A 24,966-nucleotide genomic window follows, 5' to 3' on the forward strand; every position below is an offset into this window, starting at 1 on the left:
ATGAGCAGCCAGCGAGCCGCATCTGAGCGCTGATTGGACAGGAGACACAAAAGGATGCGAGGAGAGAGCTCTGAGACGCACCGAGGCTCGTGCTGCATTCGGCTCACCTCGGACATCCTAAAACAACCACCGAAACATCAATTTATCTATAATGGTTTTAGCCATTTAGCTGTTTAATTTGAGTTAAAAATAAACAAATTTTAAAAAAGCAAGCAAGCAAACAAAATATTCCAGCAGAGATTCAAGCAGTTATGCAGTGTAGTTTCTACAGAAACAGTAGAGTGCTTTTGCAGGCTGATGCAGAGTAGCATGGTTTAGCTTAAAGAAAATGGAGAGGGACTCTCCATTCATTTGTTAATCAATTAGTGTTTATTCATGTAGGCCTAGCATATTTCAGAACATGCAGCCCAATGTGCTGAACAGAAAAAATTACAAAAATCTAAAAATTAGATAAATGTAATAAAAAAATATAGGTAAGATGAGAGATTGAGAAGATAAAGTAGAACTTTTACTAAATGACAAAAATGAATAAAATGAAATTAAATATAGTGGGAAATATAATATTACCAAATATTACATTGCATCAGAGATATACTTTCCCACAGCACTTGAAGGCGGCACAAAATTCAGGTAACTACAGTGGTATCAGTAAGTGTTTGCAGTTTTATGACTTTAGACATGTGTTTTTATTCTTATCACAGCTATTGAAATTACAGCCTATGGTATAATGTGATGTAGTGGAGGATGAACTACCTAAAATACAGCTTACAATGAGAGTAGTGTTATTTCATCTTTATTTGCACTGTTCCATGAGTAAATGTATTCATTATACAAGGATTGATAAGTTAAAGAAGTCTGCAACCATAATAAGAGAGGCAGAATGGTTAATTGAATCATTTCTTGTCTTGATGCTTGCAGCCAGTTGAGGCTGGAGGTCGTCCATTTCAGTTCAGTATTGTCTGTCTGTTTCTATAAACACCCATACTGAACTGAATCAATGCATAAAAAGAGGTGCTGTGTGCTCAGTGACACACTCAGTGCATTGGTGTGGAAGATATTTGCTCTTCAAATGTGAAATTAGATTGGAAACAAGGTAATGCCAGTGGAGATAAGTGTAAGTGGAGATACTTATTCTTACCACAGGATGGCACTGCTGTCAGTGTAATTAAATACAGCAATCTCTGCCAAATAATCACCCTACAAATCTGAAAGGAAAAAAAACAGCATAGATACAACACAAATAAATAATAAAACTGTTATTCCACTGTTGGAGCCGATCAACAAATATATTATGACTACTTGATTATGAAAGTATATTTAATGTTAAGCAACAATGTGGGGATTTTTCCTGATAGTTCCATCTGTATCGTAAAGACAAAAGTAACGTACAGGAGGTACAATATTCAACAAAATACTATCTGTGTTGACCTTTAAACACCCATGACTCCAGCTCAAACAGTGACCAGTATGAGCATCTTTAACTGTGTTGCTGTGGAAACATCTTTTCTCCTCTGTACTTGAGGTGCAGGGTTTCAGGAGGACACACTTGGGGGGGGGGGGTTAAAAAGGAATCTGATTAGTGGCATAGAGTTGAGATCAGCTCCCTCCCACCAGCCTCAGAAGCTGTGCGGTGCAACTTCACCTTCAGATCTGTGCTGGTGACAGGATCCACAGAGGCACAGCTCACTTATTCACTGCCTGTCTGCACTGCTGTGCTTCACCTCTCTGTAGTTTGCCTTTATCTTTTTTCAGTTGCTCTCCGTAGCTGCTGTCTTCACAATGGGCAGCCCCACGCAATCAGCACACAGGCCACGATTAATGGCCCATAACATTACACAACTATTAGTCATACATAAAAAAAATACCATATATTGCAGTTAAGGAAAATGTCATATCAGGTTGTTGAATAGCAGTTTCAAGTGTCCCCCCTCCTTCTCGTCACTTGAAGAGGCTGGAACATCTTCTGAAGTGTTAACCACTTCTGAGAAGAGCACATTAAAAATCTTTCTGTTAATGTATACCACAGTGGTAAACTCAAATAATCTCAAGGTTTTTTTTCATATTCACTTTTCATCAGTGATGGAAGTTAAGCACACTTATGGATTTATATAATCCTAAGGCTTGTGCTTTATTTCTACTTTACTGGAGTATTTCCATTTTATAGGACTGCACAAGTTTGTAGCATTGAATATTTATGTGGGCACTTGAAGACCAAGCGTTCTGTGACATCACTGGGAGCTTTGTGGAACACTGTCAGATCATGCTGGGATAACATGAGTCATCAGGTTTTACCCAAGCCCGTGGAGCCCATGCCAGCTCGTGTGCATGCTGTCTTTAAAGCAAAAGGGGACACACTAAATACTAAGATATTCTGAGATTCATGGACATTTTTCAAAGATTCAACTTTTCTCTCAAACTGTTAAACTGACATTAGCCTAACTTCATCCACAGGCTTGATAGTAGACCTGTTAGTGATAGCACTACACAATCTATTTGTTCTGTTGATTATATGTTCATTGGCATGGGAAGGTTTGCAAGCGCAAGCAGCCAATTGAGTGGCCTAGTCTGCAGTCACATCTACCCACTGCAAATTGTTTTTCAGTCCTCACCAACCTTGTTGGAAGTCCTGTTGGCCAGGGTTAAGTAACACAGACTAGCAATAAGGGATTATGATCACCAGGATACATCCACATCGTACTTTCGACCCAGTGTACTGATACAAGAAATATACAGCTGGTGCTGTTTACATTACATAGAATTGCATTACATTGTATGTGCAGATGTAAATCAATAAACAGGCGATACATGGTATCAGGAGTAAATCTAAAAATTTGAGAGTGGCGATGAAGGAGTTAAAATTAATTACCTTGCTACCTTGCTTGATTCGGTGTCGATCAGACTGGATGAAAGAGATGATCGTCAGAACAAAGTCCTAAGCCACGTCAGATGTGTACAACATATATTTATCTTTTTGGTGGAAGAAGGAGATACATTTCCTGCAGTACTGGGAAAGTTTAAGGGCAACTGTACACAGAGGATGGTATGTCTTCAGGGACTGAATGCAAAAAGAGAATGAATCAATAGATCATTTTCACGGCAGACATTTTGGCTTGTCAAAGCAGGAGAGGCACAGGTGGAATACTGTTTATCATATTAATGATGACTGCATTCTATTTAGCTACACTTAATAAAATGGAGCCCATGTAACATTATTGTTCACATCTGCGCTTCTCCTGCTTTGACAAGTCAAAATGTCTGCCGTGAAAAGGTACCTCAGAGCTATGTGTGACAGACCTGCGTCTCAAGAGTCTATCCTGTAACTTTAGTACACTGTGAGATTCCATGATAAAAGCCCAGATAATAGGAGTGCATGACAAGACAGACGCTTTTACTAAAAGAAACAGAACACCTTGGAAAAGGCTGTAAGCATTTGCTCGGCATCTGAAAGCACAAAGATTACACCTGAAGTCCTTTGACAATGACAGTGAAGCAGCTGCTGTTGATGCAGTGCAAAAACCCATAAAGAGAACTGATAAACAGCAGTCACAGGAACACAAACTGAACCAAGCCAGCAAGACTGTGACTTATGAGGGAATAAATATGCTGCAAACAAATTCACAGCTTATGGCAAAGACTGTCGAAAGTGTGGGGGAAAAATCTCTTTCCCAAGTCCTGGAGGTGCATGTTTTGGGGCAGGGACAAGAAGCAAGTGACATTGAGGATGATGAACTGCTGTCCAGAGAGAGTAACTCTGACTGATATGGATTGCAATGAGGATGAATGGATCGCACACTTGAGTGTCGAGTCCCAATGAATGCTGACACTGGCGCAGACAAAAAAGCAAAGATTAGAGAAGATACACTGATGCTTCAATATTAGCACATATATCCAATATCATCATGGATGTATGGTTTGTGGCAGTTTGGAGTGGATCAAAAGACCTGCAGGGTGTTCATACAGCATAACTTCAAAAAACTCTCTTCAACCAGAGCTTCTTCATGTCTCTTTGAATTTTAGATAAAGGACAAACTTCAGAGAGATGATTTTCTTTAAAACTTGCTTTCACAGAAAAGGATGTTATTCAGACATTAGCGAAGGCCGTGTCATGTTTTATTCACTACAGAACAATTGATGAGCTGTAACCTTCGCAGACCTCAGTCTACACAAGGATTTATCAGAGGAAGAGCTGCCTTACACATAATGTGTTGCATATAACTCAGTGAAAAGATAACACTATGGGTCCGAACAAAAGACAACTGTCTACATCTTAGTAAGCAGAACTCTGGCATTGTTTGAAATATTTCTAAAGCTTGCAATACAAGCAGCAATGCTAATTTCCCATGAATGCATGCATTGCAAATGAGAAATGAAATGCTACTGAATCTGCCAGACCACCATAATTGTGGTGTAACCTAAATGTCTGTGCCGCCTTGCCAAAATCTTTTCAAAGTCAAACAGAGTAGACTCAACAGCTATGCTACTGGGTCTGTGAGGTGTACTTGGGCACAGTAGTTGTGCTCAATGCTAGTTGCTCACAATGACAAAGCTAACATGCTGATGCCAGGCAGGTATGATGCTGACCATGTTTGCCATCTTAGTTTAGCACGTTCACGTTATAATCGTTGCTAATTAGCACTAAACACCATAAGACATGAGGTTAACATTTTGGCTGCAAGTATGAAAACTGTAACAATAAACGGTTACAGAAGGAAACGCCTGCAACACTGTATTGAAATGGCAGGACATTCATATAGTGGACAACCCCTTCTTTAAAACTGCAAGCAAGCACATGCCAGTCATATTGAGGTAAATTCAATGGATACAATGCCATGGCAGTTTAATCTTCTAATGTCTTCTGGATGTAAATAATGGACAAAATAAATCCCCAACCTTTGTAATATAAAGGAGTTCAATGAATGTATTATTTATTGTGCTTTAAAGAAGTTGTTGTCATTATGCTTTGTAGTTCTTATTTTTTTTAAGTTTGTGATTATATTTTTGGAAAAAATATATGAGAGTAATGATGAGAAAGATCTATGGTTAATTTTGAAATACTCTCAATAAAAAACTATTATTGGCGATCCATCCAGCATTTTCATTAAAACAATGTTTCAACCTCATGGTGGCAGCGCGAGTAAAGTCAGGGATCAGCAAGGTCAGTAGGATTCATCTTCTTGGGGGGAACACGAATATCTGTGCACTTCATGGCAGTCCATCCAGTTTTGGGAGATACTTCAGTCTGGACCAACATTTCCATACACAGAGCTGTGCTGCAAGCGTGACTAAAAAGAAAAAATAAGATGGATCACATATTAAGACCTGATTTAAAAGGTGTCTAGAAGCCAAACCTTTCAGTCCAACACATCCTCATACATTGATTGCCAATAACTCCCAAAATGATCATTACCAAAACATCATAGCCCAACGTATATGATGGTTGGAGAGTGCCAGTGACAGTACCGGACCTTTTGATGGTTGTTGCATAATTATGTTACATAATTTAAATACATCAAGTACATTAAAGTGATTTTTGGTTTCTCAAAGGACACATGCGGTTTCCTGGGTGAAAGCCTGATGGTACGTGTCCACAGGATCCGCTGTTTCTACACTTCCCAGTCATAAGCAGCTCCGCAATGCATTCAGGTATAGAGTTGCGCTGAATTTTGAAAAGACGAGACGTTGTATTGCTTTTCATTTGCATAAAGTCAAGGTCTAGGCTACTTAATGCAGATCAGGGTCGTCCAGCATGACTCACCCCCCCGCTGAGAACTCCTGACCACTGTCCAGTTAAAATGAAGACAGATTTATGAACTGCATGCTTATTTCTCACGTGAAATCTCTTTAGAAACAAAACTTTTAGCCCCACATAAAAGAGAGAGAACTTTTTCTAAATCCCAGATTTGAAATCCCAGAGCAGAACCAATCCCAGTTTGTCCAATCAGGTTCAGCCAGGTGTGTCTGTGCGGTTCTAGGAGGGTGTTTGTTAAGCGCTCAATGCTGGGAACATCGAGAGCCCTTGCGTCCAAGCATACCCTTGTGGACACATACCATGAGTGTGTTTGACCCATCCATTCACGCCAACCTCCTCCATCTGCTGTCAGGTATACAAAAACAGGACCCAAATGAAGACATGGAAGCAGGCAGATTCACAACAAAAAGCGAGCTTTCAATGAAAGCTGAAAACCAGTCCAAGGGGAACAAATGCAGAACACGGGAGCACACCAGGGCTGGGGAAAAACATAGGAACGCCGAATGATGAAGGCAAGATGACACAGAGGCTAAAACTACAAAATAAAACAGGAAACAACAATTCAAAAAATCGAAACCATCTGCGACTTTGTCAATCCTTGTACCACATTACTTGGCATCCCACTTTGTTCCCATTATGCCGCTTGCATAGACAACCATATGGTTGTTTGTCGGTGAGGGGTGTTCCAATCATGTATGAGAATATTTATATGTCCGTAGCTGGACTTTTAAACAGCCTGGTTCTCACGTCCTTAGGTAACACTTTATTGACATAAATTGAAAGATAAATGGATGGAGGAAAGGCAAATGAAGGGTAAACTGTGATTTACATGAACCTCATTATTGTTTCATAGACACACAGGCTGATAGGCTGTTAGGTCTTGACTCCACCGCCCTCTCCCTTTCTACCCGTCTCTCTCCCGCATGATATCACCATGCGCCAGTGTGATAGGTGGGTGTTGTGTTTGTTTGTCGTTGCCAGATGCAAAAGCCAGACACGGCATTGAGCAGATAACAACTCACCACTTCTGCATAATCACCTCACCGTCTCATCACCACTGTCTGCTAATCCAATAACCAAAGGGCTGACATATTCTTTTGTGTTAACATAGCTCTAAATGGGTATGTGTTCCTCCCTGCAGCATTGTGCGTCACACACACACACACACACTCACACACACACACACACACACACACACTGACACCTGCAAGCAGCCTCTCAGCACAACACACATTTCCTACTGATGGATGCTGAGCAGCTCTACTGGAGCAGACAAGTGCCTTGCTTAAGGGGACTTCAATTTTTAGATTAGGTCAGATGAAACTTTAATGATCCCCGTGGAGATGTCAGGTCATTAGAGCAGTGGAGGATAGGGTACAGATAAGAATAGCTCAAATGGAGTATACTACAAGAAACAGTGCATGAGAGCATACTGGGTATGATACAGCAAATAAAGGGTCTTAAAGTTGTGCACTGTTACACCATAAGTACGTGCGCATGCTTATAAAGATTCATATTTTATCCGTCGATTCTTCCTGCCATTGAAGTATGACATTTTGGCTGCAATGTGTGTAGATAATCTGAACATCCAAAGTCATTTCTTGTGCAATGAAGCAAACAGTGCATGCGAGAACAATGTGTGCAAGATTTAGTTTGCCATTGATGCCACTGACTGTGGCATTTGGAAATAGCTTACAGTTGACTGAACAAAGAAATGTTAAACAAAGAGGAAGCGAAAAAAAGAGAGACGGGAAGAGAGGGAGACAAATATAGACAGAGCCAGAGATAGAAAAGAGTCAGAGGATACACAGAGCTCAGTTCAACTGGGTTACAAACTTTTTCCAGCCTGTTCTAACTCCCTCTAGTAAAGGGTTTGTCCTGATTTGACACGTGTGTCTGTGCTTATATTTTCTATTCTAGTCAATTTAACAAAGGGGGAAGGTTTGGTTTCAAAGTTGGTGGGACACAGAGTGGGATGGAATATGGTCCGAAGGTGAATACTGAAAACATGTGCATCCTGAACCTGCCATCAGCTAGGGTGTTAAAAAAAAAGATTAGCCTGTTAGCACACCTAACCTCAGCCTCACAAATACATTAACCTTAGCTTAATTATAGCGAGGTTTTGTCTCTTTGTATGTAATTGTAGAAAGTGTCTTTGAAAAAAGTAAGTAATGATTTCCTGTTTGTTTTTTCTGTTAATATTCATTGCACTCATTTAAGAAAACAAAAAGTCACCTAAGGGAAAGCATTTGTTTGGTTTCAAAAATAGTCTTTGGTTTCACAGATCTCCCAATCGGGGTTGCAATTCCACTGATAATTTGTCTATGCACAGCAAACTCCCTTTGCCTGTTTTCAATCAAATTGTATTCAAAGGTCCAGTATGTATGATTTAGTGGTATGTCCTTGTCCACTCTGAGATATTGTAGAAAGATGACAGACTTTGTTTTCCCTGGAGCTATAAAAAGCTCACTGTATGAGGACAAAAACACAATGATTTTTAAATTCATGTAATTAAACTCTAATGAAAACACAATGATTTTAATTAATGGTTTGCTTATTATTCAGAATTATGAATATTATATAACATTTTTGCTGATAGATATACCTAAACCATCCATAAAGTGGTAATGTAACTGCTCTAACTATAATAGGCTGATGATCACACTGTCCATTAGCCAGACAGCGGGCTGCCATACAACACAAAGAGAGCAACAGACTTCTAAAAAACCTGCATTTCAATCTGGAGAGACAAATGAATGAAGTTAAGAAAATGTTTATTACAGCAGGTGACGTGATATATTACAGCAGATATGTGATTTATTACAGCAGATAACATGTGATATATTACAGCAGGTGACATGTGACTTATTAAAGCAGGTGACATGTGATATATTACAGCAGATAACATGTGATATATTCCAGCAGATGACATGTGATACATGACAGCAGATGACATGTGATATATAACAGCAGGTGATATGTGATATATAACAGCAGATGACATGTGATATATTACAGCAGGTGATATGTGATATATTACAGTAGATGATATGTGATATATGACAGCAGATGACATGTGATATATTACAGCAGATGTTATGTGATATATTAAAGCAGGTGACATGTGATATATGACAGCAGGTGACATGTGATATATAACAGTAGATGATATGTGATTTATCACAGCAGATGACATGTGATATATGACAGCAGATGACATGTGATATATAACAGCAGGTGATATGTGATATATAACAGCAGATGACATGTGATATATTACAGCAGGTGATATGTGATATATTACAGCAGTTGACATATGATATATTACAACAGGTGACGTGATTTATTACAGTAGATGTCATATGTGATATATGACAGCAGATGACATGTAATATGTTACAGCAGGTGATATGTGATATATTACAGCAGATATGTGATATATTACAGCAGATGACATGATATATTACAGCAGATGAAATGTGATATATGACAGCAGATGACATGTGATATATAACAGCAGGTGATATGTGATATATAACAGCAGATGACATGTGATATATTACAGCAGGTGATATGTGATATATTACAGCAGTTCACATATGATATATTACAACAGATGATATGTGATATATTACAGCAGGTGACGTGATTTATTACAGTAGATGATATGTGATATATGACAGCAGATGACATGTGATATATGACAGCAGGTGACATGTGATATATAACAGTAGATGATATGTGATTTATCACAGCAGGTGACATGTGATATATTCCAGCAGATGACATGTGATATATGACAGCAGATGACATGTGATGTATGACAGCAGATGACATGTGATATGTTACAGCAGATGATATGTGATATATTACAGCAGGTGACGTGATATATTACAGCAGATATGTGATTTATTACAGCAGATAACATGTGATATATTACAGCAGGTGACATGTGACTTATTAAAGCAGGTGACATGTGATATATTGCAGCAGATAACATGTGATATATTCCAGCAGATGACATGTGATATATGACAGCAGATGACATGTGATTTATTACAGCAGATAACATGTGATATATTACAGCAGGTGACATGTGACTTATTAAAGCAGGTGACATGTGATATATTGCAGCAGATAACATGTGATATATTCCAGCAGATGACATGTGATATATAACAGCAGGTGATATGTGATATATGACAGCAGATGACATGTGATATATGACAGCAGGTGACATGTGATATATTCCAGCAGATGACATGTGATATATGACAGCAGATGACATGTGATGTATGACAGCAGATGACATGTGATATATTACAGCAGATGACATGATATATTACAGCAGATGAAATGTGATATATGACAGCAGATGACATGTGATATATGACAGTAGATGACATGTGATGTATGACAGCAGATGACATGTGATATATGACAGCAGATATGTGATATATGACAGCAGATGACATGTGATATATGACAGCAGATGATATGTTATATATAACATCAGATGATATGTGATGATACATCTTGTCAGAAAGTCTTTGGCGCTTAGACTCTGCAGGGAAATTTCATGATTGAAGGGTGTCTGCCCTGAGCAGCAGCAGAAAGAAGTATCCCCCCCCCCATGGAGTCCAGACACTGGTGGTGGTGGTGGTGGTAGTTGATGACTCTTCTGCGACAGATGGGCTGATGACATGATGAAGCTGGTGAATCTTCGAAGACTGGGTGGTGATGGGGAGGTGGAGGGTGCATGCAAAACAGCAGGATGACAACTAAAGGCCGGGAGACAATCAGATTTAAAAAGAAAACAACAAGATGATAGGCTAGCAGTGAAGGTGTGTCGCTGTGCTAATGGATAGATGTGCCCGGCTGATGTGAGCAGCTAAAATCAATTGACAGCCCCTGATAATGACAGGCAATTATCAGTGAGCATGAGTGAAAGGAGTGAATGAAAGGATGGTATGGGATATAAACTAAAGAATGAGCGTCCGAAAGAGTAGTCTTCCCGTCTGAACTTTAGCTAGAGCTTCATTAGCTTTCAAGATAATGTCCTGCACATTTCTTGTCCTTGTACCTTGATTTGCTGAAAAAGCAACCAAACAGTCACTGACCAGGAAATATACGTTGCTTTCTGTGAACAATCCAAATCTGAGATCTGATTGGGAATTTCAGCAATCACCCACATATAATTTGGATATACAGTAGATTTACAAAATATGATAGCTGTGCTAACTAGACGGGCCTAGATATGACAGCTGATTTCAATGAAACCTTCCAACAGCTGAGACCCATCTGTTTCTGTGACACTAGAGGGTAGCTACAACTACATGAAACTACATGACATGAACTTTTATGTGAGATATCAACCCAGTATCATGCCAAGCATGTAATAGACCCAGCGGTCCACCTTGCTGTTGCATTTAAAATTGCCTAGCTGTGACAACAAGCATGGTCTCATTCTGTAGCCAAGTTAGCAACAATAAATATGCAACATCTGGTTACATTTTCAAAATAAAGGCATCAAAAATGCTTTAGGAAAAAACCTTGGTTTGGCTTAAAATCACTACTTCCTTGAACCTACTACCATTGGCTTATGGCTTCACACACAATTCAAACCCTGTGTGATCGTCCTGTGGCCATCAACACCGACCTCCTTGAGACATGGACTTTCAAGCTCATAACACAAAGTTTGTCCTGTGCTTCTGTTATTATCGCCCCCTGCGATACACCTAAGTGTGGCAGAACATGAGACACTCATATGCTGTGGGTCCAGTACACTCTTTGGCGTGAGAATGGCTGAATTTGGCGTTGTTGTGCTCTAGGGTTTGTATGATAATAGGGAGACTCTCTGTATCTTCTATTTGCCCCTATCTAAAGCTGTTGACGGATATCCATGGATTGAGCGTTTTGATACTTTCACAGTATTTTTAGAACACCTAGACCTGATTGAGACCTGACTGCTCTCACTTTCTACAATATGGGACATGTATCATACCCTTAAAGTACCTATTTTCTTTTCTAAATTACAACAAAACATTAATGATGAATTTAATAATCACTCTGACATGATTTCTGTCTGCAATCAAGGATGAGTGATTGGGATCTTAGTTGTACTTGATGTATATTTGTACAAGTTTGAAGCTTACTGATATCCTGACGTAGCTGCAGCATCATCTTCAGCCACAGAGAGCGCGTTCCCCCCTCCAGCTGCCGCTGCCGCCCGGTGGCATTAATCACCCCCCATACACCAGTTCCTCTCATCACCGGTGGGTGTCGCTGCTGACACTGGTACCCAGGCCGTCTGTCAGTCTGTCTGGCGGGGATGGGGGGATGTTGTATTGTGAACTAGAGGAGAGAGAGAGAGAGAGAGAGAGAGAGAGAGAGAGAGCACCTCTGCCGCTCTCCCTGCCTCCTCTCCTGTGCGCAGCGCTCCGGCCCGGCCGCTCCTTCCTTCCTTCCTCATTTCCTCCCCACAGCTGGCTCTCCCTCCTCTCGGATGCTGGCTTGCCTTCTCCTCTCGCACGCCGCGCTGGACCGAAATACTTCGCAGGGTGGAATGACTGACTACCTGTTCTGCATGGTCTGAATTTCGGGGGGAATTCGCACGTCGGAAAGGAGGGGAGTCAAGAGGGAAAAGGAGGCTCTCCATCCCCCGAGGGAATTTATTTTACAGTAAGCAGGCGCAATGTCATTCCAGTTTCCTCATTCCGCTCGTCTCACACCTCCCATCTGTGCGAATGCTTGAAAAACGCTTGAATGTGACAGCCTGCCGGGAATATGGCTGGCTGTTGTGTTTTGTTCGGAGTGTGTGCCAGATGTTTTCTCGCTATTTTGTGTGAGTTTATTCCGAGGCGTGGTGTGGATTGTGTTTTTTTTTTTTGCTTTTCCTTTTTGGTATTATGATGCGCTAAAGGGCTGTGGTGCGTGGACTGAAAATGGAAACCCCCCCATTTCGCTCGCCATCCATCCATCCCTCCATCCGAGGCCGGGGTGTGTGGGGGTCGGAGGAGGGAGGAGGGGGTTTGGCTGATGCGAAAACGGTGTTACTTCCAGACTGAGCGAAATTGGAGCGATATTCGCTCGATGAACGCGAGTGACAGCGGCTCCTCGTGAGCGGCTGCAGCGTCTTTGTGTTGCCTGTGCAGGGCGACGCTGGGACGAGCAGGATGAGTGTTTCCCCTCAGCCATCACCAGGCATGTGGACTGGATGAAGAGCACCTTGCTGCCTGTGTGCTCCAGCTCCGGCCTGCCTGCCTGCTTGAATGGCTCCATGTTGATCTCTAAAAAACACCACAGTGTGTTTGTGATCAGCTCCAGGCTGTTTCTCCTCCCCACTGTAGAGTAATTAATCTCATTCATCACTTTGCCAAGACTACTGTTTCAACAGAGAGCACCATGATGTTTGCTCATGTTGATTGTTTGTGGATTTCTGCTCTGTGACCAGGCAGAAAATAAGGCCTGCTTACTGAAATAGCCTTCACAGGATCTCCAGTCACTGTGGGTTGCATGGCAGTTAAGGATGCCTCATTTAAAGTTAATTCCAGTCTTTCCTCTTATGGGCTATCGTGCTCCACATCACAGATCACTCCCAAGATGGAGGAGCTACCCAGCCCTAATAAGAAGTTTAATGTGATGGACGTTGGGGGGTTGGGGGAAGCCAGAGCGAGGCTTCTGATTAGACCAGCAGAGCAGATTGTGTCTGACAGTGAAATGTCTTATTAAGTTGCTTAAACAGACAGCTTATTTCAGATTGACCATCCTGTTTGTGCATGTTACAGTATGTTGTAGCAGATGTTTTCCATTAGGTTGGAGAGGGAAAACATGACAGAGATCAGTGGGTATGGCAGCGTGGAAATGACTGGACCACGCTAAGTGGTGATGGTGATATGTGAATATTTATTGAGTGGTTGAAAAGAGAATTGACACTAGTTTATCTGCCTTTACACCTCTGGATCTGTAAGTATGCAACCACCCACCTGACCAATGGAGAGCCCAACAGCCCCTTAACATTAGAACCAATCCAAATGGATCAGTAGTGGTAGATATGTGTTCTTCATATTATTTAGTTGTTTCTAAGGGTTCTAGTGTTTGCACTCACTTTCACTTTTAACAGTGCTTCCCATTGTTTTTGGCATGCGACCCTTTAAAGCAAGGGTGCCCGAAATGTTTTACTTGGAGAGCTAAAACTCAAAATGGTGGGCCATGGGCCAAAAGCAAAATGGTACTTCATAATTAAGGATCCTACATATAAACCAACAAATAAACAGCATAAATATAATTAGAATTATTTTTACATTAATTTTTTATTTCTTTTCATTCGAAACATCTGCCAGGTGGAATTGAGCCTTGTGGTGGCCAACTCTGGCCCGCGGGCCCCATTTTGGGCTGCCCTCCCTTAGGGGAATACTTCAACATTTCCAGAAATGTGCTTATCAATCGAGTTAGACAACAGCATCTTTACCACTGTCGTATATATTGTTAAATATGAAGCTACAGCTAGCAGCAGCTTAGCTTAGCTTAGCATAAAGACTGAGTGTAAAAAACAACAATTGGTTAAATAGGGGGTTATGTGTGGGATAATGTCTTGGCTGGTTGTAAATCCTGGAGCCTCAGCTGGTTGCATGGTGAGATCAACATGATAACAGCTTCATATTTAAAGGACAGATAAGTGAGTTAACAACTAATGGCAAGAAAACAACGAGCAGTTTTCCCAAAATGCCAAACTTTCGCTTGAAATGTACAATATGTAATTTCTGCTGCGGGGTCTCTCAATCAAAACAACGAAAACAAACAACATAGTGTGATGATGCTGTTAAAGTAGCTTGCATCATGAGAGATGCTATCCTCAGTGTTGAACAACCACCACTGCCGATGAAAATCTATGTATCACGATGTCTCTCTTGAAGTTACTGTATACCAACTGGCGCCCGAATGAAATGTGCCATTACGTGAACTAAACTATATTTATTTGGGTTTGAACCCTGCTGGAAACATTTGGGATCATGTCAGTACACAACTAACAGAGATGTAGTCGTCTATAGACCATTCTAATGTGGAAATGTTACATATTATATCTTTAAAGCAAAGCAATGTATAACTCTAGCTTCTTGTCACAGGTTTCAAATGTCTGAGTTCTTTGCCGAGTGACGTTACCTTCTCAGGTTGATTCAATTCTTTTTAGAGACGTAAAGAGCTGTCCCATATTTCATAATACATAATAAAAACAAATGACCAAATTTAAACACAGCGACTGCTCAGACTGGTCTTGCGAACTCTGGAGGGGTCCCAACCTTGATGTTGGGAACCACTCATTTACCATTATCTGGCTCCATAGTCCAAAATAGATATCATCAGTGTTTTTATACAAGCTCTTTTCTCTGGCACCAACACGATCACAGTTTCAACTCCTTGTCTGCAGTATTCATTTGGTCTGCCAGAGTGCACACAAACAGCTTGAGTTTACTGACTGCTACAAGCTAGATCTGCAACATCTCAAAGCGGAGCTCGAAACACTTAAACACACACAGGTGATACCGCCAGCCAGTGTTCTCGTCACACAACATTTAACTGATCAAAGAGCTTCCTCTCCCAGATGTTGCTGCACACGTTCCTGTCACACGCTGAGCAGCAGTACAGGAAGCCAGAAGTCTTCATACTACATTCACCTGCTACTCTGGGGTATAATAGACTACCCCCACCCCCTCCCACCCCAACCGTGCTCTCCATTTCTCTGCCTAATTGCCAAAGATTCATGGTGGATGGTGGAGTGACCGTTTAGCTGCATCCCTGATGAAAAGTCTGAAAAGTAATGCACTTCGCCACGGTTCAGAGAAGTGTTAAGAGCGTATTATCACCCTTCTCCGAAGTCTCGCCTCAGCTGCTGCAGACTCAACAGGCTTCATTAAGTTTTTATATTAAGAAGATGGTACATGTGATGTGGACAAACTCTTAATAACCTTTCACTGACACAGATCTGAGACATAAATCACTGCCCCTGTACAACACCTGCAGACAAAATATGTCGTACCTTCTGATCTCTTGGTCTAGACTAATGCAATTAATCTGGAAAACTAGTAATGAGGGATAGACCACAGGCGCAGTTTGAACTTTAAGGTTGGGGTTAGGATTCCAGCAGGTGGATCATATCTGAACTGATTATGTTCAATGATTGATGCGAGAATTACCATTGGAAATAATGAAAACAGCATTTTTCAGGTTTATTACAACAGGGGTTTTACTGTATGTTAGTAGATTTGGCCACTATTTTTATGGTCATAATAACACTTTACTTAAAATAATTGCTGAAATATGGGACATAGCGAGATCAGCACAACTAATCAGAAACATGCATGCTTTCACGCACAGCTCCGGCAACTATGTTGTCGAATTTAAACCAGGATCTCAACAATTAACTTGTTGTGTTACAGCATTACTATCACCAGTAGGGCTGGCTTGGCTGGCTATATCAATATTGTGATACTCGACTAAATATGGTTTTAGATTTTGTAAACCCTTATAACAATAATATGGCATAAGTGTGTCTTTTCATGGCTGCAAAACAGTAAAGTGATGTCATTTTCTGAACTTACCAGATTCTACTTGTTAATATTTGTGAAAGCACAAACTGTTATCCCTCGAATATTGTCTCAAGATCGATATCGAGGCTTTTGGTATGACAAATATACCCCAGTTGAAAAAAAGTAGCCTATTTCCAATGAGTGGTTCACATGTGAATAAGAATTAGGATGCATGCCAATTAGAACTGTTTGTTATTGATAAAAAGGTGTGGCAATCAGCACTTTAATGTGCGATTGTCATGTGACAACTAACAGGAAGTCGGAAGCGGTTAGAACATCTGTGCCTAAACAGCTGCCGCATCTGCCCAAAAACTGCTAAATTATTCATTACCTCAAAGAGAACAGTGTTAAAAATCAGGAACAAACTGCAGTTAGAAAGAAGTACAGCCTCCACCAGTTGAGACGAGGCATCAGGGATACTACACATACTTTATATAGTGCATAGGGGGGTTGACAAATACTTAATTAGAATGAAACATCATCTGACCCACTTCTGTAGCAGCATGCCTTCGTAACTTCAAAGTTAAAGTTGTTACGAGTGGTTATGTTATTCCATCCACCCCCTGTAGACTTTATGTAAGATTATATAGAAGAAGCAGCTGTATTTAACTGGGGAATTCTTCATAGTGACACAAATAAGAGTAGTTCTGCTACTAATTATGATTATGTAAATTTGCAACATATAATAATGTCAAAATATTTGATATTACCTGATATGTAACATGATTATTTCCATAGCCCAAAGTCATTCTGTTGCTACTACTAATACAACCATTAACAATAATAGGAATATAAAAATGACAATTATCTGCGTACAAAATTTCTCCGGTTCTTGATTTTTTAAATCAACCACAGACCTATGTGAGATGTGCCAAAACCATTCACTTCCGATGTGAATAGCCATCTATTGTCCTAACCCGATAATCTCTGCTGATAACCTTGTTCAGAAAGAGAGACACATGGCGAGAGAGAGAGAGAGAGAGAGAGAGAGAGAGAGGCTGTGTGTGACCAGGTCATTGTATTCCAATCATGGCAGCATCTGATTCATATCACAGCTGGCGCCCCCCCCTCCCTCGGTCAGTAGATGGGGAAGATAGGTTGCCCGGTCCACAACCTCTTTATTCCTTGAACCGTTCAGAGCAGAAACACAGTGGGAGATGCAAAAAGCAGGACAAGTCAGCGCCATCATGGCTCATGTTTACTCGCAGGGCGTAATAATGGAAATAAAATGTATTTACGTAGCGCTGTTCTAAACGTTAGAATTGCCGAAGCATATTAATGAAAAGGTATAGGTGTAAGAACTTGTAAAAGAAATGATTGCAATGGTAAAATAATTAATTTAAAACAGTATATATAAAAACACAAAAATAGGAAATTTAGCAACAGATGTAGAACAAATAAATATTAACTACATACGTTGTAGAGTTGTGGCTACCGCCATACTGAAAAATAATGTTGCATAACTGCATCTACATTGTGCAATCTTGTTTGTTGACCTCTACGTGGCCTTATATATGCTTAATCTCCTCATCTTATATAAACTGCCCAACTGTATAGCTTTATAGTGTGTGGTAACTGGCAATACACATTCAGATTCTTTTAGTTTTAATGTAGGAGTCCTTCAAGGTTTGGTGTCTGTTCCACTCCGGTTTTAAATGATATTTATTTAGATTTCCTCATCAATCACAATTGAAAATGAACATATTTGCAGATGATACTCTAATGTTTTGCACATGGTTCAGGCAAACAGCAGAACATATAGAACCATTCCTAGACATGACCTAGACACAGTGCTAGGAAATTCTTAAATGCAGGTCTGTAACTGGATGCAAAACCTGGTCATCTGCATTCAACTCAATCCACCAATCCAACCTACAAAGCCTTACTTTGCATTTCGCTGCATAGAGAGCATGCTACTTCCTACATTTACAGTGGAGAGGAACCAGGTTACCTGACTAGCCAGTGGAGAACTAAAACCAGAGTGCATCTGAATGGAGTAGCTGATGGAGGTCTAGTGTTGACCCATGCTGTATACACAGTATAGTGATACCTGTAGCACTGATCAGGTGCAAAAATCAGGCAACAGAATGACCTCGGACCATTTCCTCTCTCGGCAGCTTCCACTTTTGGGTCCGACTGGTTCACTAATGGATGATGACAAATAAGAGCTGCACTTTGCTTCCCTGTCTCAGGCACTGAGTGGTTTTCCCTCTTCTCCTCTGCCCTAAGAGGAGAGAGGAGCAGAGCAGGAGCTATGGAGAGGGCAATGGTTGTTTGTCGGACGCATCATTTTGTCACTTGAGTTTTGTTCATTTCACTCGATGGTTGAGTGTGCACTTTGCAGCCAGAAAACTCTACTTGCAAAATCACTTTGCACCTATATTTACCATGGCATCTATTTGGTTGTGCATGAAACAGACACTTGAGTAAAAATGTGACCATTTCGGTCTCACTCTGCTCCGAATAATATCATGTAGCAATCAAAAACTATATGGAATAAGCCTCCGCCTGCTCTGCCAAAAGAACAGCACAGTGTTTTTTTAATCACTGCAGCTCATTAGCAAATTAATGAGTAATGGATAAATGAGAGGCAATCTTTCATCGCTGTGTTAAGTTCAGGGCCAGGGTTGTCATCATTGTTTCAGCGAGTCCACCATCCTCTCAGTGTCTGGCAAAGCTCAGACCTCGCGTGTCCCTCTGCACCGAGGGAGACAATAATACTCCTCCTAATCCACCTCTCACTGCATTGCTCACCCAATCAATCCCCCGTGGAGTGGGACGTTGCCAAGTTGCGGTTGCCAAGTTGTGGTTACCGTGGCAACAGGGACTCAGGGTTTGCTGTGATGTCAGCCAGGTGCGTTTGGACTTGAACAAGGCCGACCCTTGTTGGGGATAATGAGCAAGACCCTGCTGTCATGGCGATGACTCTTTCTGTGTATGAGAGGAGGTCAGCGAGGGGCGACTCCCAATTAGCTCGGAGTGTGTGAGGGAGAGAGTGAGTGGGTGGGTGGGAGTTATACGTGGTCTGTTACTGTAAGTTTTTGTGTGGACAAATGTGCATTTCTGCAACACGTGTGACAAATATTAAAACCACATTCACTTGTGTGCCATATGTAGCCTATTCTTAAAACAACTGAATGGTCATTACAAAAAATCGTTACTTTAACAATGAAAATGCTGGAAATGGCTGGTTGATGTTTAAAATTAGAAATGTATTTGGGCAGATGTCAGTAACAACACCAAACGTACTTGACAAAACTATGTTTTTTAAATTCAGTATAAGCCAAACTCCTCAAATGTTAATGCCGTATTAAAACTTAGCAGCTGTAGCGATGAATCCTAAAACTAGAAAAATGATCATTTAAACCGGTATCTCATTAAAGCTGCAGAACTCCACAACAAGTTGAACAGAAAAACTTAGCCACATCAGCTTTGTAAGGCTATAATATGTCCAAGTATTAGCAATTAGTTGCTCTGTCAGCAATCCGTGTGTTCCACTGCTGTGCACTTATCAAACAATGTTTATCAGATCTTTCACTGAAAACAGCTGCTTGCTGTGGCTGGAAACAAGAAAGAATTTCAATTGAATATATTAAAAGATAATTCAAATTATCAACATAATGTGAAGGAATAGCCATTTTGACATTATGACTTCTATATATTGTGTTGCAGAGATATCTACTGAAGTTAGCATGCTAGCCAGCTAGCCCCAGAGCTCCCTTGCTAGCGGTGAAATGCCTAAACATCTTTACAAAGGTATACAAGCATTATAATGAACCAGTACAGCAACAGTGTTGGACAAGTTACTTAAAACATCTGGTTTAACAGGGAGCCATCCCCCTTTTTGGAGTCATGTGCTGACTGTCAACAGCTTTCTTAACATTAACCCCACTGACTGCACGTCGCATTCCAGAAGTCCTGACTTACCTGTAGCTAACATTAGCACACAAGCTAAGAACACAACATTTTTTAAGTTAGAGAGTTGTATGTGTGTTATCCCTTGCACTATTCATTACTGAAAAAGGTAATCACATAACGCATACATAACATAATGCTTTACAAAGTAATGTGTTAGGCCTACTGCAAGAACATAGATAACTGCACATTTAAGGGCGTTTATGTGGGCAGTTGTTTTTTTTTAGCTGGTACTGTATTATGAATGTTCAGTTAGAGAATGGGTGCTGGTATGTACTCTATATTTAATACCACTGCTATTACCAAATTTGTTTTGATTATTGTTTCCATCAAAGCATGGTCTCAAAGCTCTCCAAAATACAGAATTACGGTCTATTCTTTCTGTTCTTCTCCAAGTACGCTCATTTTCTGCCCTTTATTTACACTTCATGATTTCAGAGGGCTGAACAGGACTGACATTGTGCACTATAGGGCTAGATGCTTATTTACCTGCTCACTCCATCTGTTTCACTGAAAAGAGCTGGTTCTTTTATTTTGTGTGCTTAAATGTAAGTGTGACTTTGCCTGCCCTTGCCTTTTTTCGCATGCGTGCGCCGTGTGTGTGTTTGTGTGTGTGCGTTGTTGACGGGGTGGGCGTACGAGGACTGGCTGCAGCCTAGCAGCCAACTCTTTGTTCTCGCATGCCTTTAGCGTTTATGAACTCTTATGTATAAGTGGGCCTTACATAATTACAAATGAGCTTCTTCTCCATAATGCTGCTGAGAGAGAGCCATTATGTCCCGCAGAGCTTTTGGAGCTGTGAAGTTTTTGAAAAAATGACAGATTGTGGTGGTCCAACACCCATTCATCACTTATCACCTTGATGAGAACAATTCTCACTTGGCTTTATTTTACTGCCTGTGTTCTTTGGATTTGGCAGAAGATGAATTTATACAGATTTTTCCACATAATTTTCATCTGGGTGTGAAGTTAATGGTTTTGCACGGGGCATTGTTTGCTCTCCTGTGATTTTATTTTTGGCTTTTGTCCTTGTTTTACCCAGTTTAATAAAACAATACATTTCCACTTCACATTGGCAAATAAACGCTGAAATTGCACCTCAAAGATTTGTTTTAACATTTCCCAGTGACCGGAATTTGTGAAAGTGTTGTCTTTTTCTCTTTGTCCTCAGCCATCCCCACCCTCCTTGGCGCCATTGCTTTTGCTTTTTACCCTGTTGGTTGTTGAATGTTTTGCTGACATGGTGGTTTGTGTGGGGTCTGTTGCAGACTGCACAGTGTCAGTGTACTCTTTTGCTTCAGGCGTTGTCCTTGATTGTATCTGACCAAAAATTCTTTCATTTGTCAAACCCTAAATTCACTGTTAAAAATTAGCTGAAGCGGAAATTGTGAAAAAAAAGACCTCTCAAACAATTACATATGGAGAGGATAAAATGCAAAAAATGAATAAATAAAATGCACAAGTGAAAACAGGAGGGGATGATATCTTCTCACTTTCAAGGACAGTTTTTATTTCATAAGCATTTTCTAAACTTTAAAGGGCATTTGGGTGCCCCAAGCCCTCATTAATTGCTAACCCTGTGCAAACATTTGCATGCTTGCAGGTTTTGTATGGGTGTGTGTGTGTGTGTGTGTCTGTGTGTGTGTGTGTGTGTACACGTGCAGTTGAGGAAGTGGCGTCAGGCCAGTGTAGCCCGAGCTTTGTCTGACTTTAATGCCTCTTCATGCGCTGTACTCACATCCAGCCAGCGCCCTGACAGCAGCTAATCTCCTCTTTATCTTAAAGGTTTGCTCAGCACTTTGGTGTCCCATTCAGACGGGTGCAAACCAAAGATTTCAGGCAGCCGTGCAGCACTCCTCGTTGAACGCTCTACTGTGTCCATTAGTTGTCATTGTACTTTGGAGAAGTGAGGTTGATTTAGCTCCAGCCCAGTAGGAGACTACTAGCAGAGTTTTCATCCATGTCCAGTGTCAATGTACGGCCACTGTGCTCCACTTGGATACATTTCTAGTCCATACTATACTTTTGTCTTTGCAAAAGTACCTGTGTTGTGTCAAGTGAAAATGTGTGGCTACACTGGATGAATCCTTGGTAAATGGTAAATGGACTTGCTTTTCTATAGTGCTTTTCCAGTCTACTGACCGCTCAAACCGCTTAATGTATTTGGTGATCCCATGAGCTTCCATCTAGCCTCTGCAGGCGGCAATCAACTTCCATTTGAAATGGAACAGAATGTTGGTCAGACATTCACTCCAAAAACTTAGAGGATTTCTTGACCCTTCCTCTCGCACCACTATCACGTTGATATTTGTGATTTTGGGTGAAGTATTTCGACAGCTGATGGATGGATTTTTGTGAAATTTGCTACAGACTTTCATGCTCCCCGCATGATGACTTGTAATAACTTTGATTGTCTCTTACGTTTCATCTGGGGAGCCATGGTCGGCTCAAATCCAATATTTTGGTTAAGACCTTAAACCATGGGAACTCAACGGCAGGGCCAGTAGGGGAAACTACTAAGCATATTTAATGAGCCACACAACCAGGAAGTAAACCTGAAGCTAGACAACGTTCTTGGTGTATGGCCCAGGCGAGGTTCATCTGGTTGCCGAGCTTGCTCAACTGTTGTCGGAGCACAAAGTGAAAATGGACATAATTTAGGACCGGGACAATTTTCACTTTCTGGACAGGTCATATTTGGGTTCACGATCTAGTTCTATTTAAAATTCTTTATTAGACATGCCCAGACATAAGGTGGCCATTTACGCCAGTGAAGGGTCACTGTGCTTTATTGTCACTTGCTCTTTGTATTTGTGTCCATTAACCTTAACAACAGCGTCTACCTTCATTGACATTTTGTCACCACAATAGCCAGGATGAGCTCATGAGTTAGCAAACATTAGGACCTTTTGTGCTTGAAGACGACATGAGTCATCGGATTTGTTGATCCATCAAACAGCCCCAGCAATTAGTGACCTGTCAAATGGCTTTCACTGCTCACAATAAAAAACCTTTTTACCCAGGATGAAGAAAAAAGCACTTTTTTTCCCAGGGAAATATATGCAAAAACATTAACAGAGCTAATTAGCTGGAAAGGTCTTGTTATGAGATATTTAGACACAAAATAAACAGTGCAAATAATGAGGATGTCTTTTCCAGTCATCGCCTGTGAAATTACCCGCAGATCACAGGGCCACGCCCCTGCTGTTTGTGCACTGCTCTGGATTTGGGATTAGTTAAAAGGATTGCTGCCATTGATCAGCCTCGCTGGGGCTACAGATGCAATCAATAGAAACCCACCTGACACTCACCTTTTAGTGATTGAGCATATGAAGGCTTTCCCTAAAATCCTAAATCATCTCATGGTGTTAAATCATCTTTAAAGTACCATTACATCATGATTATATTTAACCCCGAGTCCTTGGAAACTCATTAGAATACAGATTGAACTTGTTGAAGTTGTTGCTTTTGTCGGTTCATCAGGGACGGAGAGAAGATTGAGGTATTTTAATCAGCTTTGAAGCCAGAAAGAAAACAGGACGTTTACACTCGGGGAATTGAAAGAGATGGAAATGAAACACAATCAAAGACGCTTGTGTCTTTTTATAACTGGTGTAAATCAGTTATCGGGCGCTCTCTGTCAGCTATGCTGGGTTTTTTCGGGTGTTTTACAACCAGAACTAGCCAGGCAAAGACGGCTCCAGCATTGGCAGCTGTTGATCGAATGCACACACACGGAGAAGGAGCTTGTGAACATAGCTCAAAGGAAATATTTTCTCTCAGACCTTTTAACTTTGACTAATAAGGATTTGTCAGGTTGAGCTGAGCGTCGCCCTGATGACTAAGCATTGTGTCTGACTGAGAGATGAAGAGACTCTGCAGTTTATTGGCTAAGGGTCAAATCCCTCAGAGATTTTCGCTCAGCTGGCTAACATACTGCACTCCATGTGCTCATAGTTAAGGCTGGGAATTCCTTATTTGCACTCCTCTCAGCTGCTGTAGTAAATTCACAGTGTCCTCACTTATCCTTGCCTTCAGGCTAAATAAATGAATCCCATTGATTTGTTGCGTGGAAATAACACTGTGCCGTCGGCTAACTTGCTGTTCAGCTTAATTAATGGAAGACATTGATCAGACAATAATGAGCTGGATGTTTGTCTATCTGCAGTGCTAGACCTTTATATTATAGACCTGGATATGTGCGACTCCTACTCTCCTCTTTGTGACTCACATTACATTATTATTTATTGCATTTGATTGACAAACACATATTGATGCAAAGAGTCATGTTGCATTTACAGGCATATGCTGCATATGACAGTGGTTGCAGGCAGGTCTATAGTGGTAAAACCAACAAGAACAAAAGAGTGAACCCTACCCAATCTCAGTTACTGTACTGGAGGCCCACGAGTTCTGTGATGGAGTGATAGACCTATATGTCACCACACAAACAGCACTGCATGGCTGTACATATGCACAGCAGTGCTCTGAGCTAAATGCTAACGTCAGCATCCAAACACGCTGACAACACCAATGCTAACATGTAATGAATTGTAATTATCTTCGCCTTAGTTTAGCATTTTAGCATGCTTGTTAATTAGCAGTACAGCTGAAAGTACACAATCGCCTATATTAAATTTGATGACAATCCATCTGGTTGTTCCTGAGATATTCACTTAAATGACAAATGTCACCATCAGAGGAAATGTCAGGGGA

At 40.9% G+C, this 24,966-nt stretch overlaps 1 protein-coding gene across 6 annotated transcripts in view; it reads left to right on the top strand.

The window, feature by feature from the left end:
• Nucleotides 1-12,149: 12,149 nt before the first annotated feature.
• Nucleotides 12,150-24,966, top strand: part of ctnnd2b (catenin (cadherin-associated protein), delta 2b) — a 183,561-nt gene continuing 170,744 nt past the window's right edge. For all 6 annotated transcript variants that reach the window (XM_084369513.1, XM_084369514.1, XM_084369515.1 and 3 more), the window contains exon 1: nucleotides 12,150-12,430. The gene's annotated coding sequence lies outside the window, so the exon portion shown is untranslated. The remainder of the gene's footprint in view (nucleotides 12,431-24,966) is intronic.

Source organism: Pagrus pagrus (assembly GCF_965226575.1).
Source record: "Pagrus pagrus genome assembly, chromosome: 12".
Taxonomy (NCBI): Eukaryota; Metazoa; Chordata; class Actinopteri; order Spariformes; family Sparidae; genus Pagrus; species Pagrus pagrus.